The 22,199-nt window shown below is 43.9% G+C and overlaps 1 protein-coding gene across 1 annotated transcript in view; it reads right to left on the bottom strand.

Moving 5' to 3' along the window:
* LOC149321797 (platelet-derived growth factor receptor beta-like) overlaps window positions 1–17,972 on the bottom strand; it is a 119,446-nt gene extending 101,474 nt beyond the window's left edge. Inside the window, exons 1-2 of the mRNA XM_089528697.1 lie at window positions 17,875–17,972; window positions 6,280–6,364 (exon numbers count right to left, since the gene is read on the bottom strand). The gene's annotated coding sequence lies outside the window, so the exon portion shown is untranslated. The remainder of the gene's footprint in view (window positions 1–6,279; window positions 6,365–17,874) is intronic.
* Window positions 17,973–22,199: the final 4,227 nt, after the last annotated feature.

The following is a 22,199-nucleotide window of genomic DNA, read 5'->3' as shown; positions in this document are numbered from 1 at the left end:
GCATGAGCTTTCATAGACTTCAGTCTACTTCCTCAGATGCATATAGTGGAGTGGAAACTAGGGACAGACATCTATATGCCATTGGTATGTGAGCATGTCAATTCAAATTCAAAATCCTTTGTGTATGGAAATGAAGTAGCAAGTCCAGTTTTAACTATGGTCATTAGTGAACAAAGACATTGAGAACTGGCCAATGTGTATGGAAATAAAGAGGCAAGGCCAGTTTGGCATTGGAAACTGGACTGTAGGTGAAAAGAATAGATGAGTGTAGGACCTACATACACCACCCTCACCCCCACCCTGGGGATGGGGTCAGATAGTGTTGAAATGTGTGTAGTGAGTCATGAAGCCATTATCCCTGTTCAATCTACTGCTGAGGGACTGTAATTTATGGATGAATTCCAGATCTACTGTTCCTCTTTCCAGTCTACCTTTGTAGTTCATTTCCATACATATTGGACAGTTCACAATGTCTTTGTTCACTAACAGCCACAAAGGATTCTGAATTTGAACTGACATTCTCACATACCAATGGCATATATATGTCTGTCCCTGGTTTCCACTCCACTATATCTGAGGAAGTAGACTGAAGTCTACGAAAGCTCATACTGCCAACTTCTTTATTTCAGTTAGCTTCAAAGGACTTTATAATAAATAATAAATAAATAAAACTTTTATTTATATACCGCCCTTCCATTGATCAGGGCGGTGAACAACATGGTAAAAACAATACATACATAAGACAATTTAAAACAATATAAAAAACCCCGGTCAGCCGTCTGTCTTGCCGTCAGCGGAGAGAGGGAGGCCATCTGGGACTTCACTCGGGGAATGCAGTTTGAAATAGAAGGGTTTTTAAATCCCTTCTAAACTGGGCCAGGGAGGTGGCCAAGCGGAGCTCTGTGGGCAGCGTGTTCCAAAGGGTCGGGGCAACGATGGAGTATGTCCTCCTCATAGTAGAGGAGAGTTTGGCCCCAGGGACCCTAAGTAATTGCTGCCCAGAAGTTCTGAGGGTGTGGGGCGGAATGTATGGGGAGAGGCGGTCCTTCAGGTATCCTGGGCCCAAGCCATGTAGGGCTTTATAGGTAATCACCAACACCTTGTACTGTGCCCGGAAGCGAATAGGCAGCCAGTGCAGCTCTTTAAGCACTGGTGTAATATGGCTGGTCCTGGAAGTACCAGTGACCAGCCTGGCCGCCATATTCTGTACCAACTGTAGCTTCCGAGTGTGATACAAGGGTTGCCCCATGTAGAGCGCATTGCAGAAATCCAATGTAGAGGTTACCAGAGCATGTACCACCGTTTCAAAGTCCCTCTGGGCCAGGTATGGGCGCAGCTGGCGAATGAGCCGAAGCTGATAACAGGTGTTCCTGACCGTCGCATTCACCTGAGATGTTAGGTGAAGCGACGAATCAAGAAGCACCCCCAGACTGCGCACGGAGTCCTTCACAGGAAGCGTGATCCCGTTCAGGACAGGTGGAACCACCACCATTCCTGGACCAGGGGAACCTATCACGAGTACCTTCGTTTTCTCTGGATTCAGGCTGAGTCGGTTTTTCCTCATCCAGCCCATTACTGACTCCAGGCATGCCACGAGAGGAGAGACGCCATCCTCGGTCACTGCATCAGTCGGAGACATAGAGAAGACTATCTGGGTGTCATCAGCGTACTGATAACCCCGCGCCCCATGTCTCCGGATGATCTCTCCCAGCGGTTTCATGTAAATGTTAAATAGCATGGGAGACAGAATGGCTCCTTGAGGGACCCCGGTTGTGAGGGCCCTCTTATCGGAGCACTCGTCTCCCAGCTGCACCATCTGGAACCTCCCAGAGAGGTAGGACCGGAACCACTGGAGCGCAGTGCCCCCGATTCCCACCTCTGCCAGGCGTTCCAGAAGGATACCATGGTCTATGGTATCGAAAGCCGCTGAGATATCCAAGAGCACCAACAGGGACACGCTTCCCCTGTCAATGCCCAGACGGAGATCATCAACCAAGGCGACCATGGCCGTCTCAACCCCGTAACCCGCCCGAAAGCCAGTTTGAAATGGGTCCAGATAATCCGTTTCATCCAAGACCGACTGAAGCTGGATTGCAACCGCCCTCTCGATCACCTTCCCCAAAAATGGCAGCAGCGAGACTGGCCGATAATTGTTATATACCAGGGGGTCGAGGGAGGGCTTTTTTAATAAAGGTTTTACAATGGCCAATTTTAACTCAGATGGAAATTGCCCTTCCCTCAGAGATGTATTAATAATCCGTTGCAGTAACAGAGTTACTGCCAGTCCCCCCTGCGCTGCTAGCCATGAGGGACAGGGATCGAGAGAGCAGGTTGTCTTCCGAACACTTCCGAGGATCTTGTCCACATCATCGGTACTTACCAACTCAAACTGATCCAGTTTAATGGAGTCCACGGAGGCTCTGGATGCCTCTACCCTAGGTTCTGCTCCAATGCCAGCGTTAAGACCTTCGCTTATCCGAGAGGTTTTATCCGCGAAGAAGTTGTTAAATTGGTCACAGCAGGCCTTAGAAGGTTCAAGGATCTGGTTCGGGGCGGGAGGGAGCTGAGTTAGCTCCCTGACCACCCTGAATAACTCTGCTGGACGCGACTCCGCGGACGCGACACGAGCAGCATAGAACGAGTTCTTAGCTGCTCGTATCGCCTCTCCGTAGTCCTCCAAAAGGTCTATCATACGTAGATCCTATGTGCTTGCATCCCAAAAATGGTTAAAGTGGTGGCATCCCAGAAAAGCAAGCCCATTTGCTATTGGTTATCACACACAGAGCACAATAAGGGGTTAACAGCACATTAAAGTGGGCCCAATGCGAATTTGGCTATCAAAGGGAGACAAACAAATCCTCATTGCAAGCATATAAATACATTTTCTGGGCATGCTCCAAAGTGTCATTTCCACAAGTGCACGCACACACACACATGCTCCAGGGAGGGGAGGGGATAGCGCGGGGGGGATCCTCTTTGCCACAGAAGCCCCAAAAGGTGTTTCAGAGAAAGGTAGAAAGAGGCTGCCCTTTGCAAACTCCTAAAACCCCACACAAAGGTGCACACACACACACACATGAGAGAGAGAGAGAGGAGGGGGCTGGTTCCATAAACCTGCCTGGTTCCAGTGAGGGCTGATACTCCCCGATGCCCTCCTTTTCCAGGGCATGTACTCCCTTTCTCCCTCCTGTCCAGGAGGACTTCCAAAGCGCCGCCTTCTCCCACCAGCCGCTCTGCCCTTCATGAGAGGCTCCATTAGAGGAGGAGAGAACGGGGAGAGTGAGGGAAGTCTATGTGTATCCCTTTAAGAAGTTTCTCCCAGGGACAGCAAGACAGCTTGCGAAATCAGGAAACCGGACGCATTTGGAGGCTTGCATTTTCACACAGCAGCCATTACGTGAGAGCAGCCAATTCGCAAGGAAAATGGAAAAGTAAATCTTGTAGTTTTGGAAATTTACTTATTTCCTGATTGACCTCACATTCTCCCTGGATTCTCCTCTGATTGGCTGCAGCATCATGTGAAAAGCAGCTGCAAATTGGTCCCTGAACCCTGGTTTACCCTGCATTGCCACCTCTTTAAACTTCCAATTTTGCCCTGTGTGATAACGTCAAGAGCTCTCTACATACTAATTCTACAAACTAACATGGCTATATCTTTGAATTCTACCACTTCTGAGATATTGAAATAATATAAAAACTACAAAATTATGTTCAGAAATGGTTGTTCCAGTACAGTTTTTTTCTCAAAAATCAATTCACAATTCATAGCTCCCTTCCAAAAATCTCTTTGATTTCTCCTACCCCTTGCTTAAACAAAACAAAATCCTAGCAGCATTTGCCTCCATGTTGTTTCTTGGGACAAGCTGGCTCACAGCCATTCCAAAGTTTGAACAAAGCCTGCATCTATTAAATCAATGAGAACATTATCAGAAACTGTAATAGGGAGGAAGGATGCAAACCACAACTCTCAGGTCATAGTATCACACTTGGCCTTTCCATTTTGAGAACATGAGGGAAGCAATGTTTAACAGCTGTACAGGGACTATAAAATCATGTGAACTTTCACACTAGAGACAGAAAGTCAGAGTCACACTAGAGTCAACAGAGCAACCAGTGCACAGTCAACTCATTTGGGAAAAAGTCTCATGAACATTATGAAACAAATAAGTCTTCTTCTAATTATAAAGTGCAACATATTTAGCACAACATGCATGTGCATGAAGACAAGTGACGCATGAAATACCAGACCACAAAACAGCCCATGGCAATTCCTGCTATCATGATTGCAAAGAACAGTGCTGCCACAGAGAATGTTTCAGACCACATCCATGATCACATATCTTTTTTTTTCTGTGAGCATGTGGCCATTTGGGCCAAGCCTGAAGAATACACAGCCCTCCAGATGATATTGGACAGTATAGCTAGTACGTAGGGTCCAACTTTGTCCACCCTGACATAAACAACAGATGGTCTAAATGTGTCTTGCTAGATGTTGTTGGACTACAGTCCCAGAATTTCTTATTACTATGCTTGCTAGGCCTGAGGGGAGTTGCAGTCCCACAACATCCATAAGGCCCACACTTTGCCAACTTGTGATAGGAATCCAACTCACCTGGAATGTTAAGAACGGCTTTATACCACACAAATGTCCACCATGTGTTTATTAATTCTTAAACTAGAATAACTTCTACCTTGAGTTTTTCATGTACATCAATGAGATTTATTTTCTACTTCATTCTCAAGCATGGAGTAAAAGGATAAAGAAAATGTGCCACACTTTAAATCAGTTGTTTAAAATAAAACATTTTTCCATTTTCAATTCCACTATGAAAACTGGTTGAATGAGATTTAAAAATGTTAAAAGAAAGTTTAATGGTGAAATGATAAGAACCTCAGTTTTGTAAATTTAGGGGCTCGACAGATGGGCGGGCCCCGGATCGTTGCCGCAGCAACCGCACAGCATGGCAACAATCTGCTCCCTATTGGGAGCAAAAAAAAAAAAGCTATTGTAAGCTGTGTGGCATCATGACACCCCTTCCGGCCTTCGCCATTTGGGCACTGTGACACACATGCATCATCACAGCGCACCCCATATGGACAGGCGCATACCAAAATGGTGTCCAGGTCACGCGGTAGGATTTCGGAGCGTGTGAACACTCCGCCCTACCGCAGCCCTTTAGTTGGATTTTTTTTTTACTCTGCAGGGCCTAAATACCCAAAGATCTCTGATCTTGGAAGCAAAGCAGGGTCAGCTTTGGTTAGTATTTGGATGGGAGACCACCAATGAATACCAGGTGCTGTAGGCTATATTTCAGAGGTGGGAACTGGCAAAACTACCTGTGTTTTTTTCTTGCCTAAGAAAACCCTATTAAATTCATGCAGTTGCTATACATCCCGTGATTTCAAGGTCCACACAGACACTTACCAGCTTACCAATAATAATAATAATAATAATAATAATAATAATAATAATCTTATATTCTGTCCTAAATCCAGTTGTTAGTTTCAACTGGAGTAGAGCCAATAAATCAATTGAACTGATGTGACTTAACTTATTCATTTGATGGAACCATTTTAGTTGGGATTAGTAACTGGATTTAGGCCTCTGACCTCAGTGGAAGGTTTACTTGCAGTACCTTATTATTTTCCTGCATGTCATCACATTATGTTGCATTAATGCACCTTGCCACCTCAGTTGGCAGTGTACACTGCAATGCAAATTAATTATTTCCTCTGTTCACTCCGTTTATTTTCTCTCCTATTATTTCTTCCAGTGAGATAATCTTAAAGTCCTAGTGTTTGTAGGTAAGTGATTTTTTTTAAAAATGCTTTGAAATGTAAACTGCTTTGAATCTTTTACTGAAAAGATGGAATACAGCTTTTAGAAATGACTGATTGAATTATGTCAAGACAGACTTGGCATTGAATATGGCAACTCTATCATATAACAGTAGAATAGATAATAGAATGTGCTTTGAATTGTGGGAAATGATCTTTCAAAAATGGCTGAAAATAACTTGTCATTTCTGAAAAGAACCCAAACCATGTTAAATTAACACTAGGGTTTATTTCAATGCTTTGAACAATACTCCGGTCATAAATTTGAGGTCTTCATGTAAGAATCACATGTATGCTGCTGCGAAGCATGAAGATAATTTCCCCTCTGAATAGATGAGTGACACTACCAGAGGACCTAGAATCAATTATTCTTTCCAGCTTTAAAACTGACAATATCTCCATCAGATTTGACAGGAGTAATTTGTATAAAAAAACACTTACAGGTTCTGATATAACATGGAGTGCTGAGTATGATGACGACAACGATGATATCCCACCTTTCTCCCGATATAGGGACTTATGGTGTCTAACAAGAATTTCAAACAGTGCAAGTTAAAAACAATACAAGCATTAAAATGTAGATACAAAATTTTAAAATCAATTAAACAATTTAAAAAAATTAACATTACACATTAAAATTTAAAATGTATTAAATGTATACATATGCAACACTGTGTGTTTTACTCAGCAACATGTTTTTAATTATTTAATTCTTTGTTCTTTGATACATGGGGCTCAATACAGAAGTGCTTTCGCTATCCGCTTACTGAAGCCTCTTTTTTTTAATGCACAGATTAGTTTTGCTAAATTCTGGTATCTAACAGTACATGTGGTGGGATAACCTATCCATGCCAAGTGATCTTGAATACCTTTCCCTGTTATAGGTAAAAGTGTGTGTGCATGAGGGTGTAAAAAAGACATGGACTGAAACTGGGGTCCATTAAAGCACAGGTAGACAGCAATCAGAACGAAAGGAGAAGTGGTCAGAGTTAGCAGGAAATCAAGCATTAGATACGGAATAATAGTCCAGAGAATAGTGTAAAGGCAGAACCAACTAGAAGGTTAAGTTCCAAGCCTGCAATGGACTACTGGGAGAACTGAACTCTGTATCTGGTTCAATGATTTCACTCATACTGGAATGCAAGATGGCTCGGCTATAAAGGCTTTATATGGACCAGTTCATGGTTTATATCAACCAGTTCGTGTTGTAATTGCAGCCTAGAGGATATTCCTTCCCCTAAGACATAGGGACAAACTAGATATTAAAGGGAGTCCATATATCCTCTATTTAACCACTTTCCATACCAGCAGAGATGATTTACAGAGTGAAAAAGGCAACCAATGGTACTCCTTGGGATTGCATGCTCCTGTGAGACAAGAGACTATACTAATGGCAGCAGTGCTGCTAGTAGGCTCTCTCATGTCAGATAGGCTTTTGTTGCAGAGCCAGCCTAATTGAGCTAAACAGCTACTGGGCAGCAGAAGCAGCAGTGGGGGGTAACACTGGTGGAGGAGCTCCTAGGTTGTCTGGCACTCAACATGGAACTGGGTAGAGCAGAGGATAACTGCAAGTAGCACTGTGGCTAATGATGCAAAAGCCAAAAGGATGTTCAGCTGTTGATGTGCTCGGAGGAGAAAGGAAAGTCCAGAGCTGCACAAAACATATTATAGGAACATGGAACATGAGAAGCATGAATCAGGGAAAGCTAGACATATGGAAACAAGAAATGGAACCTATAAACATTGCAATACTTTCCATGAGTGAATTAAAATGGGCACGAATGGGGTGCTTTATGTCAGATAATTAGGCAGTGCTTTACTCAGGAAGTAAAAATATAGAAGAAATGGGGTGGCATTTCTAGTGAGGAGAGATGTAGCATAAGCAGCCAAAGGATATAATGAAAAGTATGATTGAATCATGTCAATAAGACTTCAGGGAAAGCCTATCAATACAACTTTAATGCAAGTTTATATTCCAACTACAGCAGCAATGATGAAATTGAAAGATTTTATGTGGGAGTCGAGGAGAAAATTGATTACACAATAAAACAGGACTTTTTGTTGATCATAGACAATTGGAATGCAAAAGCAGGAAACAGAGCAGAATCAAAGATTGTAGGAAAATCTGGCCTAGGATCAAAAAATGAAGGAGACTGACTGACTGAATATTGTGAGGCCAATAGTTTGTTCATCACATTCTTCAAGCAACCCAAGAATTGACTCTATACATGGACTTCACCTGATAGGCAATATAGAAAACAGACAGACTACATAATTGGAAGCAGAAGATGGAGAAGTTCCATTTTCTCTGCAAAAACAAGACCAGGACCAGACTGTGAAACAGAGCATGAACTAATACAGTGCATCCGCGCTATATGCAGGCGCACTACACCCGGCTTCCTACTTACGCGCGACAATGTAAACAATGGCGCGCACGCCATCACACCACCGCATGCACACGCCCCATTGTTTCCTATGGGGCATGAGCATACATGGATTTTCCCTTACACGGGGTCTCCACTGTAATATCAAAAATTAGAGTAACTGCTCTAAATCAACCATCATGCCAAAATAGAACGGAAAAACAGTCCCGTAAAATTAAAAGATTATGTGAAAAATATATTTGCACTATTATTGTATTTTCTGGCATATAAGACTACTTTTTAACCCAGGAAAATCTTCTCAAAAGTCAGGGGTCGTCTTATAATAATAATAATAATAATAATAAAAGCTTTATTTATATACCGCCCTTCGAAAACATCAGGGCGGTTTACAGCAGAGCAAAATACATATACATAAAATAACAGGGCAAGGAACAACAACAACAACAGTGCAATTAAATTAAAACTCATGCCAGGTCATCAGTGCTGCTGGCAAAGCGGGGGAGGGGCATTCAGGGGGGAGGAGTCAGGTGTAGGCCTGCTCAAAGAAAAATGTTTTCAACCCCTTCTTAAATTGGGCCAAGGAGGTAGCTGAGCGGAGTTTGGTGGGCAGCGAGTTCCAGAGGATGGGGGCCGAGATGGAAAAGGCCCTTCTAGAGGTGTTAACTAATCTAACCTCTGGGACTCTTAATAAGTGCTGCCCTGTTGATCTGAGTGTGCGGGGCGGATTGTACGGAGAGAGGCGGTCTTATAGGGCAGGTGCTAAAACTTCCGAGCCAGACTGGAGCATCTGCGGTCGCCACATATGGTGGGGCATGAGGGAGCTCAAAAACGGCTGCAGGGCATGGAAAAAAGAGCTGTGTTTGCACTACCGCTCTGAGACAGGGAGGACTGGGTAGGCAGAGAGAGCTGACCAATCCAAGCAGGCTTTGTATACAACAAGTTTTCCTGCTAAGTACCTGCATGTCATAAGCATTTGAATTAAAAGTACCATACTGAAATCAAATCTGATGGTTTTTTTTTTTTAAATTTTATTTGGTGTGCTTTGGAAGAGGGGTAGTCTTATATGGCGAGTATACACCAAACTCTATATTTTAACTGGAAAAGTTGGGGGTCGTCTTATATGCCCAGTTATCTTATACACCGGAAAATACAGTAAGCCTAATTAAGTGGGAGCCAGAAGAACTCTGGACTGAGGCCAGGGACACTGCCAGGGAGGAATACAAAAAGACACTATCTATAATCAAAAAGAAAGAAAAGTCTCAATGGATTAGAGATTAAACTCTTTAAGCAGTTAAGGACAGACAAGAGGCAAGAGGTGACAGGTAACAGAAACAGAGTCAGAACCCTGAATGTAAATGCTGGATGATTTGTGTGCCAAGACAAGAGAAATAGTGTAATAATCAATACAGAGAAGTAGAAGATGACAACAAAAAAGAAAGAACTAGAGACCTCTTCCACAAGATCTGAGAAATCAAAGGAAAATTTAAAACAAGAGTGGGGATGTTCTATGACCAGCAAGGAAACACATTACATGACCAAACAGAAATAAAAAAAAAATGGAAACAACACATGGAAGAACTATATAAAAGGGATGAAATTATACCAAATTCATTCAAGGAAGAACCATATAAAACTGAACATCCTTGGGACATTGTGGAGTCTCCTTCTTTGGAGGTTTTTAAACAGAGGCTAGAATCATAGAATCATAGAATCGTACAGTTGGAAGAGACCACAAGGGCCATCCAGTCCAACCCCCTGCCATGCAGGAACTCTCAATCAAAGCATCCCTGACAGATGGCCATCCAGCCTCTGCTTAAAGACCTCCAAGGAGGGAGACTCCACTACATTCCAAGAGAGTGTGTTCCACTGTCAAACAGCCCTTACTGTCAGGAAGTTCTTCCTAATGTTGAGGTGGAATCTCTTTTCCTGCAGCTTGCATCCATTGCTCCGGGTTTTGTTCTCTGGAGCAGCAGAAAACAAGCTTGCTCCCTCCTCAATTTGACATCCTTTCAAATATTTAAACAGGGCTATCATATCACCTCTTAACCTTCTTTTCTCCAGGCTAAACATCCCCAGCTCCCTAAGTCATTCCTCATAGGGCATGGTTTCCACACCCTTCACCATTGTAGTCGCCCTCCTTTGGACACGCTCCAGTTTCTCCACATCCTTTTTGAATTGTGGTGCCCAGAACTGGACACAATATTCCAGGTGGGGCCTGACCAAAGCAGAATATAGTGGCACTATTACTTCTCTTGATCTAGACACTATACTTTTATTGATGAATCCTAAAATTGCATTGGCCTTTTTAGCTGCCGCATCACACTATTGACTCATTTTCAACTTGTGGTCTACTTGGACTCCTAGATCCCTTTCACATGTAGTCTTGTTCAGCCAGGTGTCCCCCATCCTATATCTGTGCATTTCGTTTTTCCACCCTAAGTGCAGTACCTTACATTTCTCCGTGTTGAATTTCATTTTATTAGTTTTGGCCCAGCTTTCTAGTCTATTCAGGTTGTTTTGAATTTTGATCCTGTCCCCTGGGGTATTAGCTATTCCTCCTAATGTGGTGTCATCTGCAAATTTGATATGCCCCCAATCCTGTCATCCAGGTCATTGATAAAGATGTTGAATAACACTGGGCCCAGGACAGAGCCCTGTGGGACCTCACTGGTCACTTCTCTCCAGACTAGATAGTCATCTGTTGGGGGTGCTTTGATCAGTTATCCTACATGGCAAGGCATTAGACTGGAAGGCCCCTGTGGTCTCTATGATTTTATGATTCTATGATGCCCTGAACTGGACACAGTATCCCAGAGTGGTACTATTATTTCCCTTGATCTAGACAGTTAACTCCTATCAATAAATCCAAGAATTGCACTGGCTTTTTTCTCCCTAAATGTAGTACCTTATATTTCTTCCTGTTAAAATTAATTTTGTTACTTTTGGTCCAGCTCTCTGATCTGTCATTGACAAGAATGCTAAGCTTCAGATTGTCCATGCCATCATATTTCCCATTTCAATGTATGGTTGCGAAAGCAGGACAATGGAGAAAGCTGATATGAAGAAAATTAACTCATTTGAGATGTGGTGCTGGAGACGAATTCTCCAGCACCACATGGGTCTTAGAGCAAATCAAGCCCGAACTCTCCTTAGAAGCCAAGGTGAGTAAACTGAGATTATTGTATTTTGTTCATGTCATGAAAAGACATGACTCACTAGAAAAGACAAGAATTCTTGGTATGGTAGAAGGCATTAGGAGAAGAGAAGGACTGTATTACAGATAGATAGATTCAATCAAGAAAGCCACAGCCCTGAGTATGCAAGACCTGAGCAGGGCTGTTGATGATAAGGTGCCTTGGAGGTCTCTCATTTATACTGGTGCTATAAGTAGAAGTTGACTTGATGGCAGTTAACAACAACAAAAAGAAGCAGCCATCAGATTTGCAAATTAACCTTGTGTTCATCTTCCATGATTAATCACAAAATTAGGCACACAAAATGCAAGATATGCTGTTGAGGAAAAACATGTGCTATGACAAACAGATATCCTTCAGCCCTTGGGGGAGCACCTCAGGGAAAAAAATGCTAATAATATCGAGTCTGACCTGAAGACCTCCTGTTAGTGGCTTTGGAAAAACAGATGGGTACATTTTTCATACAGGACACTGCAGTATTTCAAGTGCTGTCCAACTGAATCTTTACTGTCTTGTATGTCCAATACTGGAAAGGCAGGGGGAATCTACCTTTCTTAATTTAGTAAAAACACTTATATAAAGGTAAGTTAGCAACTTTGCTGCCACTGCTAACCTACTGCCATATCATCACACGAACAGAAGCTTCAAATGCCCAAGGAGCAGTCATTTCATTTTTCATGCAACTTCTCTGGAAACAAGCAGAAACACATGCTCATGTACCTAGTTTGCCAGAGACATCTGATCCTTTGAATTACACATTCATGGCATGTAGCTGAGACTGCTGGGGTCTCCCCAACACTGTACAAAATCACAAGAAGAATGCTACAACTCAAGCCTAAGTGCTGGGCATTGCTAGTGACAACAAGCAAATGGAAATTGGAGCAGAGTAGGCCCCCAGCATCCCCAGCCATGGATGTGGGGTGGTCTGATTCTCTGTGCGTTTCCATGGGAATAATGGAAAACATGAAGTGAAACCTGGGGACAACTTTACGCCATATCACTCTGAATACAACCAATCATTTTCAAAAGCTGCCTGGTATGGACTATCAGGGAATACCAAGGATCTTCAATTAGACCTGACAGAAAAATCCTGCCTGAAACTTTGGGCAGACCTGGCTGACATTTAGAGTTGACAACAATGGACCAGATGAACCAGTATAAGGCATCTCTCTATATTCCTAAGAGGCAACATAACAACACTACTGGGGGTCTCTGTTAGAGTGGCAAAAGTGAATAACAGAATAACCTGAACTTTTATTGTCTTCTCCAAAGCCTGTAGGCTACATTTCAGAGGAAGGAACTGGCAAAAAGATCTCTGAATATTTCTTGCTGGAGAAAATCCTATTAAATGCATGGGATTGTCATAAGTCAACATGAGATTTGAAGCCACATACTGGCACACATACCAAAGCCTTTAGGTATTTAAAACCTATCTGCTTTTCAACTTATGAACTGGATTCTTTCTATCCAACAGTTTTAGAGCCTTACTACCATGAGTAGCTTTGTGGATGCTACACTGTATATTGGTCATTCTCCATGTAAACATGCAATTTGGCTTACTTATGTCCACAGCTGCAATTCTGAGGACTTCATACAACAGGAGCACCAATTGGTTACCACTTCCATGTTGCCACTGCTCCTAAGAATGCTTAGAAACAGTAAACAACATTAGTCTTTTCTTTATTTTCATGATTTGAAGATGGGGAACCTCAGAATATGACTGATAATATTTCTGTGCCTGAAACATTGTGACATACACCCTACAGGCATCTGGCAGAAGCAAGTCTGTTTCTGATAAAGATCACAATAGTTTCTATCTCAAACAATGCTAGTATCACTTAAGATGATATGCAAATCACCACTCAGTTTTCTAGTGCAAAAAAGGATCTCTTTTGAACTGAAGAGTATAAAGGCAGTAAATATCAAAATCCACAAAAAAGAGATATATTTATAGGCCAGCCAAAATGCAAAAAACAAAACAAAACAAAACAAAAACATCCCACAAAATCATTATTGAAGCATTCAGAGTTTCATTAGCTTCTTCTTCAGGCAAAGGTGTTAAAATCACGTTGTTGTTGTGTGCTTTCAAACTGTTTCCAACTTATGGCAAGCTAAGCCGGACTTATCACAGGGTTTTCTTGGCAAGAGTTGTTCAGAGAAGGGTTGGCACTGCCTTTCCCTGAGGCTGAGAGCATGAGACTTGCACAAGGTCACCCAGCGGTTTCATGGGAATCAAACCCTGGACTCCAGAGTCATAGTCCAGCACCCAAACCACTACGCCACACTGGCTCTATATAAAAATCATACAGGAGAAGAAAAATGACTATGGCCCTTTACAGACCAGGAGGCCAGCCATGAATGGAGACTCTGGTCCCAGGAGGCCTTGTGAGTGTGTGGCTACTCTGCTTGAGCCTAAGGATAGGTAGTGTGAGGGCACTTCATTTCAAAGCAGCTGCAAAAGTAGCAGAGGGTCCCTTATACTCTGCCAGCCCTTTTGAAGCCTTCCTTCCTCACCAGGTAGGAGGAGAAAGGGGTTTAAAACCCTCTGAGAGGCTCACTTCCAAACTACTCAAGCTGCAATGAGTAATTTTGGGGTATCAGTCAGCAATCACAGTCAAAGTGCAGGCATGTCTGGATTTGCAAGAATGAGAATTAATGATTTTATATGTTTATATGTTATATGTTTATTGGATTTATATCCTGACTTTCTTCTAAAAACGGCATTTAAAGAAGCTTATTGTAATACTGAATTTAAAAAAAGAATTAATACTCAAAACAAGACCAAAGTTAAAATAGAATCAAATTAAAACAATTCAATACAATTTAAAGTTCAATTTGAAAACAGATCATTAAAATAAAGCACCCAGCTAGTAACAAGCTTCTTCCTCAGCAACCAGCCAATTGTGAAAAGCCTGCCAGCCTTTTTTGTTAAATGCCTTTGATGGCCAGCTGAATGGCAACAGGGAGGAAACCAAATTAAAACCAGCACAGAAGTACAAATAAACATTCAGTCTTGGGGATTCCTGACAATATATTTACATATATGTCTGGGGCTACACAGACCATCCTCTCCCATGTATTGTTGCAGTTCCTAGCCTCACTGGGTAGCAGCAAGCTGCTTTGCTTCCCTCCTTTGCCTTCCTACCTCTCAAGGAGGGTAAGGACTGGGACAAGAAGTTGGAAGAACCAGAGATTGAGGGGAGGATTTATTGGATTGGGGGCGGGGGGGGGGGAACTGAGGTTGATTATTCATTTGGGGAAGACAATACAAATACCAATTTTGGAGATTTGCCAAGAAACTTTAAACTAATTAAATATACTATAAAATGTCAAAATGCAGTATTTTAACAGTTTTTTTTTTGTCAATAATCAGGCCAATCCAGTCCTGTATACTTTTGTCTTGGTTCTATGGCAGAGAATTATTCTAACACTAGCAACAGAAAAGTAACTTCCCTCATGATCCAAGCTGCCCCTGTCCTGTGTGAAGCAAACTGCCCCTTTAGAGAAGGTTGAATTTCTCAAGAAGACCCTGTACTGTTACCCTTTACTGTTTGTTACATCTGGAAAAACTTTTAGGTGCCATGTAGGTAAAACTTGCCACTTGTATTCCAAATGAAAGAGTTTTTACTTTTGTTGGTGGTAAAAACCTCAAAGAACTAAGTCCCAGTCTGTTAGCTCCCTCTTGTCAACATTTCTTCTCCTCTATGATTTTTCATGTTGTGGAGAAGCTAGTAAAGATTGGAAAGCTTGCAATGATATGTGTTTCTGCATTTTGGTTAACCACTAAAAGTGTTGCTCTTTTGTGTACTTTGTATTTTGCTGCATATAGTACCATAATATTGCACAAGTGGATAAGATTTCTCCAGTTGCAGAATGAGGAGAAAATGGAATAAGACAAAAGGTAAGAATGTACACTGGGGCAATTGCAGTTAGTCTGGGGCCAGTTTACTGCCCCTGGGACCCAACCACACATCCCTTGGGGGCTGGGGGGGTCTACTTTCCCATTAATATCCCAGAAAAATCGCATAATTACATGAAACGATTTCACACGACGTTGCACAAAACCCGCCATTAAAGTGATCACAAAGAAGCATTAACGCACATCTTTTTACTTTCAAGATTTCAGCGACTATGCATTTCTGATATCACTTGATTTGCACAATTGCGTATGATAACCTTTTGCGCAATTACTTGCCATTTTCGCTTTATTTGCAGGATCCTTTAAATGATCTTTAATCTCTAATACCGAAATTAGTCCCAGTGTGATAAACTCCTATGTGAGATATAAGCTTCCTCCAGTGATCACAAGCAACTGTAGTTAGTTTGGGGCCAGTTTACTGCTCCTGGGATCCAACCCCACATCATCCTTTCAGTTTTGGAAAAAAAATGTGAAAGAGTGCAGAGGGGCTGTCAACATATTTTAAAGATGAACTTTCATTCCTGAGGCTTCCAGAAGAGGCAATTTACCCTTTGCAGAGGGCAGAATATGGTCAGTCCAGGAAGTCTACAGGAATCAAAAGCTGTGACAAGAACATGGAGAGAGCCTAGGACCTCAGTTTTTTGTGGGTTTTTCAGGCTATGTGGCCATGTTCTCTAAAGATGCCATCCACAGATGCTGGCGAAACATCAGGAATAAGAAAGAAGAACGGGCAATCAGGTTGTATGTGGTGCGCAAAACTGAGCCTCACTGACAGCCACTTAGGTGAACAAATAGTATAATCTAGTATTAGGTAGCTTCCTGGGTTTTGTTGTTGTGTGCCTTCAAGTTATTTCTGACTTATGACAACCCTAAGGTGAACCTATCAAGGGGTTTGTGACTTGCCCAAGGTCAACCAATGGGTTTCCATGGCCAAGCAGGAATCAAATCCTGATCTTCAGAGTCAAAGTCCCATGCTCAAACCACTACATCACACTAGCTCTCCTTCTTGTGTTTTTGGGGTTTGGTTCCAGGACAGCCCCCCTAGATACCAAAATCAGTAGATGCCCAAGTCCCATTAAATACAATGGTTCTGCAACATAAAATGGCAAAATCTTGCTTTTTTTGGAAATTACACATTTTAAAGATATTTTTAAGCTGTGGATGATTGAATCCATGGATAAAAAAAATCTGTGGCTATGGAAGGCTGACTGTATATTAAACCACCAGCAGAAAATGGGAAATGTGAAACGACAGGCTGGCATCCATAGTTTTTTGTGGGTTTTGGGGGCTATGTGGCTATGTTCTAGAAGAGTTTATTTCTGACATTTCGCCAGCATCTGTGGCTGGCATCTTCAGGGAATGCTGGCATGCGAGTGAGTGGGGTATATATATCTATATAGATATAGATATATATATACTGTGTGATCCTTGGTTGAGAGCATGTGATTTACATGTTAATCTCTATGTTGGTCTGTTGTTGAATGGTCAAGGCAGGGTCAATACAGGTATATTGACCTGAAGATGCCAGCCACAGATGCTGGTAAAATGTCAGGAATAAACTCTTCTAGAACATGGCCACATAGCTCAAAAAGCCCACGAAACCCTCTGTCCAGTTTGCAGTGACTGCATGGAAGTAGCATGTATGATTGATAGGAGTTTCTTTTGGTGATGCTTAAGTTTGGAGCTTCAGAGAGTTATTCTCACACACACCTGGATGATGAGAGTTATCTTTTGATTCAGAACAGCAGATGGAATAATAGCTCTTGGTCTCCTCCTTCATCTTCTAGACTAGAGGTACTCTGCTGCCACCCGGATGGTCCATAGAGGGAGAGGCCAGAGAGAGCCCGGTTTGCTCTTGTGCTCAAGCCCTGGCACGAAGCTCCCTTCCCAGCCTCCCCTTCAAGTGCTATTTTCTGGAGCCAAGGGGATGCTGTGATTGAGAACCTTCTCTTTCAGCGCCACCCGTTGCTTCTTGGAGGGGCATTTCTCAGAAGCAGGCATGGCAGCGCAGCAAGGGAGGGAAAATCCCAGTTCGGTCTCTCAAACTGTCTTCATCAAGTTAGATCAGGCTTAAGGTAGGGACCTTTTAGGCTGCACTCCAGAAGTAATCCAGTTTGACACCACTTGAACTGCTATGGAATGCGTGGTTTTGTGAGCTACAAGAGAGCTCTACAGACTCCAAGGTCCCAGAGGATGGCTCCTAAAGCGGTGTCAAACTGCCTTATTTCTGCAGTGGGGATGCAGCCTTAACTCTTCTGCCCCATTCCTTTGGGAAGTCGCTTCGGAAGCAGCCCTACAAACAGCGAAGGATCCCGAATCCCCTTTTGGAAAGGATGAAAAGAAAAGAAAGACCCCAAAGGAAACTGGTTGGGCTTCGCCTTTTGGAAGCTGACACGGAAAAGGGACGGCGCTCTCCACATCTGGATTTGTTCAAGAGAGACTTTCCATTGGCAGCTGGCTCTCTCAGGTCGGAAAAGCGAAAGAGGAGGCGAACTGGTCGGAGCAGCAAAGCAGAAAGGGAGACTCTCGGGGGGCTTACCTTCCTCAGCGGAGCCGCTTTCGCCCCCAAGGGCCCCCAACTTGGACTTCGGCAGCCCTTCTTTGGGCTCCCCTGCGGAGTTCCTCCGGTGCCCTCGCCTCCCTCGGCCAGCCTTGCCTTCGGCGGCGGAGTTGGGCAGCCCTTTCCAAAAAGTGGAGGAGGAGGAAGGAGAGGAGGGAGAGCCCGGGCTCCAGGCTGCAGCCAGAGAGGCGGGACGGCGCTGCGAAAGGCGGGACGGGGATGGGGGGAAGGAGGGGGGCAGAGGAAAGGCTGCTGCCCCAATGAGCCTTCTTTCTTAGGGCCTCCTTGCCTGCATTTAGGGCCCCTCAGAGGATGCACCCCTAAGGCTGCATCCACACTGGAGAGATAACCCGGTTTGGCACCGCTTTAACTCCGCTCTGGGCCCACAACAAACTCCAACTCCCAGAATTTCCATAGCCTTGAGCCAGACAACAAGTTAAAGCGGCCCCAAACCGGGTTAGTGTGGATGCAGCACTACTCTCCAGAACCCAACGCTGGGCGCCTTCAGGTCGTTTCCGACTTATGGCAACCCTAAGGCGACCCTGTCATGGGGTTTATCTTGGCAAGATTTGTTCAGGTTCGCCATGGCCTTTCCCCTGAGGAGGCTGAGAGAGTGTGACTTGGCCAAGGTCACCCAGTGGGTCTTCATGGCCCAAACCTTGGTCTCCGGAGTCGTAATACTCTAACCACTCCGCGAGAGGAATGAATACTTGGGCTCCCGCGTTTCCCTCAAGAGTGCTGCTCTCCCTCCCTCCTTCCCTGCCGCCCTCAGTCCAAGGCGCCTGCTTCATCCCCAGCATCCCTTCTCCTAAGGGGGACCAGGCGTCCTCCTTTTCCAGAAAGTGTCCTCCATGCCAACCTTCTGTCCGGGAGGAATGACAAAATGCCCTCCATTGGGAGCCTGACTTAAGAAAGGTTGCCTTTGTTTGTGGCTGTTCCTTTGGCCCTCCTCCTCCTCCTCCTCCTCGGTTTCCCTTGAGAGCCCTCCGTTGCCCGCTGCCCTCAGCCTGGAGCCTCCCTCTCCCCTCCTCCTCCTCCCCCTTTCTCAGGATATGAGGGGATGGTGGCCAGAAAATCCGCTGCCCACGCCAGCCTCTGACTCATGAGGGCGGCTGTATTCAAGAGAAGACGCGGGACTCGGGAGGCCTTCACTCGACGCCGCCGGCTGCCTGCCTGCCTCCTGCCCCCCTCCAGGCGTCCTCCTTTTCCAGGACCTGTTTTACATGTCAACCTTCCTTCCGTCCAGGAGGGATCCCAAAATGTCCTCCACTGGGAGCACGACAGGAAGTTACAGCTTAGGAGGGTTTGGAGCTTCTCTGTGGCCCTAGCCTCCCTTTTTCTTGGAGGTCCTCCGTTTTGCAGTGCCTCGTCCTCCTCAGGGCGACCAGACGTCTCAGTCAGGGCCTGCCCTCTATTGAGTCTCACCTTCTTCTCCAGAAGGAAGTCCAACAGGTCTTCCATTGGGAAGAGTGTTGTGAGCTTTGGTTGACTCGTGTCCTCCGCTTTTCTCAGAGGTCCTCCATTTTGCGGGGAGCTCCTCCGGGCCCCCTGTCCCTGCTGCCGCTCCTTATCGCCAGGGATGATAAGGCTTGGAGCCAAAGGGGCGGCTTGGCTTTGCAGGGAGCGGGCGGTGTTTACCAAGCTCTTTCAAAGAGGCGGCATTCTCCCCCTCGAACAATAGGGCTCTGAGGGAAAGGGTCCCAAGCCCTGTGTTTCCCGTCAGTCGGAGGCCAAGTGGAGGCTGTTTCTCAGGGTGCGTTGGCACCACTTTACGGGCCGTAGCTCCATCCAGGAGCCAGTGTGGGGTAGAGGTTTAAGTTGTGGTTGTGGTGGTGTGCCTTTTCAAGTCACTTCTGGCTCAAGGCGGCCCTCTCATGGGGTTTTCTTGGCAAGATTTCTTCAGAGGGGGCTTGCCGTTGCCATCCTCTGAGGCTGAGAGAGTGTGACGTCCCCAAGGTCACCTAGTGGGTCTTCATGGCTCAGCCGGGATTTGTACTCTGGTCTCCAGAGTTGTAATCCAGCAGTCAAACCACTAGACTACACTTCCAAATTTGCCCCATGTGATAACGTCCTATCTCCATTCTGGCAGTCACCAAGACCTTTGAGATTCATGGTGTTAGCAGTGCTACAAGATCTCCCCACATACTGATACTACAGACTAACATGGCTATATTTTTGAATTCTGCCACTATGGTGTTCGCGTGTGTTCATGTGTACTGAATCATGTGTGTTGAAATGGTGACTTATAGCCTCTAGATACAACTGGGCCTCAACTCCCTTTCACCTCATCCAATAATAAGGAATGATGGGCGATCACCAAGAGATGAACAACCAGTCCCAAAGAAACTGGCTTAACAGGACGTGGTGTACTGACCAACTTGAAAAGTTGATTTTGAAATAATGAAAACCAATGTCACACCTTTGTTTCAGTAAGGTATCAGTTTATCATATTTGCATGTAACAAATCATCCCTATGGATGAATCATCCCCCCCCCCCCCCAACAAAACCATTTGATGTTTGGGATAAACTCATTGTAATGGACCTTGGAAAAGCCACGCTCTCTCAGCAATAGCAAACTCCCTTTGAAGAAATCTTGCCAAGAAAAACCCATGATAGGGTTGCCATAAGTTGGAAATGACTTGAAAGCACACAACAGTCCAAAATCTACAGTAAGGCAGCTATGACCAACTTAATGTCAGAGACTACTGAATTCCCTGGAATTTTTTGTCCTTTAAAGGAGGGGTGGGTAATAGCAGCTGTCAATCCCTCCCATACCTCTGCTCTTTTGCTGGACCTTAGACTTGGCATAAAAGTCACACATTTTGGCTTACAGTTTTCTTTATTTTGTATCAGAGAAGAAGAAAGTATTATTGCTTGGAAAACTTTATGAACCGTTTTAAAGGTGTCTTGGGACTCCTTTCTGGCATTTTAGTCTTTTTACTGCACATTTGAGATATTATTCAGCAAAGTGACTTATTTATAAAAACCCTCAGGGGACTTTAAGGGTTGACTTTTTTTTTAATGAGGAATGTTGTTGCTCACTTGCACACTGGGAGCCATGAAGCACTTCCATTTGGCAGGTTGTGTGCTCAAAACATAACGGTCTGGGGCTGCATCTACACTACAAAAATAGTGCAGTTTGACACCGCTTTGACTGCCATGACTCAATGCTACAGAATTTTGGGATTTGTGGTTTTGTGAAATATTTAACTTTCTTTGTCAGAGTGGTCTAATGCCACAACAAATGACAAATCCCAGGATTCCATAGCATTGAGCCATGGCAGTAAATGCACTGTCAAACTGAGTTGTTTCTGCAGTGCTGATAGAGTCTGCATAATGGTCATGGATATTACATTCAGGAAAGAAGAATTAATATTTAATTATGTATTAATTAAGCTGGATACTTCAGTTTTTGATAGTTTATTCCCTCCATCCAAAGCTAAAGCTACAACAAGCTTTGCCTTGTCCAGCCCTGATGTAATAATAATAATAATAATAATAATAATAAATAATTATTTATATTTCCCGCCTCTCCCTGCAGATCAAGGAGGGATCACAGCATAAGATAAAAACATACATATTACATATATCCAATAAAATCACAGTATTAAGACAATTACTAGAAATATTAGCTCGTTGTCTATTTCCTGAGGAACTCACTGCTCCCTTCCTACAAAGGGTCTTGTGTGAACTTTGCACTGAAATTAGAGTTGTCAGGTGTCCTTTACTATAAGTTTATCCCATTAACAAATGTGTAGCCTCACTCGGCCAGTGCTTTTTTGAAGCTGGGGAGCTTCCATCTTCAAAAATTGGCCAGATGAATGAGGCTTCAACCCAGGATACATCAATTTAGGTATGATGACATCCAGGGGCATCTTAGATCCTGAATTCAAGGCAGAAGAGGGCAGCTGGCTTATTTGTTAATGGGATAAGCTCCTTTGCGTGGTACACACCTTCCTAGAGGGCCTGAAAGCTTGTCCCTCATAGGGCTGGCAAGTGCCCCTTATTATAAGGAATGTCCCCTATTTGAGGTTTGGGACGCTTTTACTTTTACATAGATTGAATGAGATACTCCCCCCAAAAAACCCACATTTTGGGGGCACTGGTCTTTCATACAGACGGAGATGTGTGCACCACATATTGCGTGTAGGCAATATGTTCATTTTGCAAAGAAATACATGCAAGGTGACCAAATGTCACAATAGCAAAGGAGGACAAGGCACTACAAAATGTAAGACACCGCAAAAAGTAGGACATTCAAGAAAAATGCAGGACATTACAAAATAAAAGTTAGACCCATTAA

The sequence above is a fragment of the Sceloporus occidentalis genome, unplaced genomic scaffold (assembly GCF_023333645.1).
Source record: "Sceloporus occidentalis isolate IW3139 unplaced genomic scaffold, rSceOcc1.0.p SCAF_1, whole genome shotgun sequence".
Lineage (NCBI taxonomy): Eukaryota > Metazoa > Chordata > Lepidosauria > Squamata > Phrynosomatidae > Sceloporus > Sceloporus occidentalis.
Note: the sequence above shows the minus strand (reverse complement) of the source record. Positions and strands in the feature narration are given on the sequence as shown.